Source organism: Schistocerca americana, chromosome 4 (genome assembly GCF_021461395.2).
Source record: "Schistocerca americana isolate TAMUIC-IGC-003095 chromosome 4, iqSchAmer2.1, whole genome shotgun sequence".
Taxonomy (NCBI): domain Eukaryota; kingdom Metazoa; phylum Arthropoda; class Insecta; order Orthoptera; family Acrididae; genus Schistocerca; species Schistocerca americana.
The window spans coordinates 451,546,484-451,549,698 of NC_060122.1; positions in this window are offsets into that span (position 1 = coordinate 451,546,484).

The window sequence follows — 3,215 nt, forward strand, 5'->3', positions numbered from 1 at the left end:
AGAATGACGTATCGCCCTCCGACCTGGACATTGCCGGTGATTGTCGCAGGGTGTTGCTCTCAGACGGTTCATTCTGTTCAAATGGTTCAAATGGCTCTGAGCACTATGGGACTCAACTGCTGTGGTCATAAGTCCCCTAGAACGTAGAACTACTTAAACCTAACTAACCTAAGGACATCACACACATCCATGCCCGAGGCAGGATTCGAACCTGCAACCGTAGCGGCCGTGCGGTTCCAGACTGTAGCGCCTTTAACCGCTCGGCCACTCCGGCCGGCGCGGTTCATTCTGTACATGCCACAGGCCATTGTCATTGAGGAGATACCGTTGGTAGCCCATTGGTCCAGCTGGGCGGTCAGTCGCTCAACAGTTTCACGTCTATCCGCCCGTATACGTCACAGCCGCCGTTCACCCCTGTCACCTATGTGCCGTGGTGCACCACAGTTTTGGATAGCGCCATTTTTCCGTGCACGATACATTTTAATCACGGCGGCACGTAAACACTTTACAGTCTTGGCCGTTTCGGAAATACTTCCACCCTTGGCCTGAAAGCTAATGATCATGACCTTCTGGATGTCAGGTTAATCGCGCCGTTTCCGCATTACGACAATGACTGCACTGTTTTCGTGTTTCGCCGAAGCGCTTTACATCCCCCCCGCTGCTAGTGCTGCCACCTGCCGTGTACGAGTCGTTATCGCCCGTTGATGTCGAACGTAGGCGGCGGTCTCACTCATTTGATTGGACCGTGTAAACTTCTTTTTTCCCCATTTCGGTTTAGTACTTCCCCATTAGTTATTTGTTATTTGATTTCCCCATCTATTCCTCAGCGTTCTTCTGTAGCACCACATTTCAAAAGCTTCTACTCTTCTCTTTTCCGAACCGTTTATTGTCCACGTTTCAGTTCCAGACAGACACTTTCAAAAATTACTTCCTAGGATTTAAATTTATATTCGAAGACGAAGCATCCCCAATTCTCTTGTGGTTCCCTTTTTAGGTACTCCACGTTGACGTCTGCTCGTAGATACGTATCGTCGGTAGGTGCGGGCCTTGTGTTTTGCTATTACTGCGAGTCTTGTACATATCCCTTTTATTTAGTAATTTGGCCGGCTAGAACTCTCGCCTTTTATGATTAAGACAGCCTGCGCCACCTTTCAGAGGGAGTCGGGACGTCAAAGAGTCACAAAAATTCATATTAAGCAGTCCGTAAAACACGTAAACGTTGACTTCAGTTAGCGTGTTAGATAATGCCTACGCTTTCCGCTAGATGGTGCTGACTTACTGTTGAATAGCTTTGATTCCGTAAAACCTTCACTGATTAGTACTAGGTAAATGAAATAAGTACAACACTCTTGTATCTCACTTTCACTCTATATTCAAGGATTAAGATGGTGATGGATGATGGTCTATTTAAAAGGTTCCTAGCCTGGAGGAACCTAAATAGTCCGCAAACGCCGATATGCACGCGCTCTACGTCCAGATTCGCAACTAACTGCACATGACACTTTCAAAAGTCCACACGTTAATATCTGAATACCAGTACCTCTGAATTCACTCGTATCAGCAGATAATTTGAGTTTCTGCCTTCTTTATGTCCGGAAAGTTCAAATCTAGCACTAAAGCCCTAAAATCCCCTAATACTCCGTTGCTACCAACAGTCAGAGATCGTACACTACATCACTTTTAATCTCCGTAATATTCTAACAGTTTATCGTGAATCTTAACACGATAAAGTCCAATCTAATTACTGTCTCGCTGACTGACACGAGTTCCCCGCCCTTTAATGAAACAATCAAGGAAAAAAAGGGCGGCAATAATGAAGATCAGGCCTTTTTATAGGTTTTTCATCACAAGCGTTTAACGTCACTGCCTTCTCCATGACGGAGCTTCCGTGGCTTTGCTGTACTTAGACGTTAAACTACTTGCTGATATACTATAATTTTGATCTGCAATTACCGAACTCTGATTCTACACTATTTTCCCCTCTAAAAATTCTATTCTTAATTTTAAATTAATCTTTCTATAGCTTTTATCACTGTAAACTGAACCGACGTTTTACGAAGTTAATAGCATAACTCCTCAACTACATTTAATGTTCCATTTCCTAACCTAATTACCTCAGCATCACCTGATTTGATTTGAGTAGATTCCACTATCTACATTTTACTGTTATTTTTGTTCATCTTGTGACCTCTCTCTAAGACACTGTCCATTCAGTTAACTGATCTTCCAAGACCATTGCTGTCACTAACAGAATTTCGTGCGCCCCCGGTAGCTGAATGCTCAGCGTGACGAGTTGTCAATCGTCTGGGCCCGGGTTCGATTCCCGGCTGGGTGCGGGAATTTTCTCCGCCCAGGGACTGGGTGTTCTGCTGTCCTCATCATCATCCTATCGTCCTCATCGACTGCAGGTCGCCGAAGTGGCGTCAAATTGAAAGAGCGGCACCCGGCGAACGGTCTGTCCGACGGGGGGCCCTAGCCATACGATTAAATAAATAAACTATCAGAATTAAGAGGGCTGTTCGATATAGAATGATCAAATTCTATTACTGACATCATTTCTTACGTTTGAATTTAACCTTAACATTATGTGTAACTAACACGCCGCACTAACTTCATTGTTGGCACTCACTGTGCCCGCCGCGCCAAGGGAGCCGAGCAAGCTGAGACAATTTTAGTATCGCCCGCCGTAACGTTGGTGGTGACGCGCGATGTTAGAGGAAGATCAGGAGTCCTTTCAGAGGCTAATGAAACTTGGGTAAATCATTTCGATCCTGAGAGCAAACAGCAAAGCTCAGTGTGGAAATCTCCACCACCAACCCCAAAAAAAGCAAAAGTGGTTACGGTCGGCTCATTTCTTGATACTCATGCATGTTGTACCTCCACATACATCAATAACTGGACAATACTACGGGGATGACCTCCAAACTTTATAGGTCTACATGAGGCGCGAAAGACCATGTATCCTTGAAACTGGCTGGATGTTGCACCACGGGACTCTACGGCCAAATATTTCAAATGTGGTTACTGAATATCTTGCAAAAAAACAATGTGAAATGCACCCCTCACCCTCCCTGCAGTCCGGATTTAACCCGCTGCGAGTTGTTTCTGTTCCATAACGTAACCTAATCTCAAGAAACACTGTCGTGGGAGGCATTTTCCACCATCAGAAACAGTAGTGAAGGCGGCGAAAGTGATTCTGAAAGACCGATCAAAAA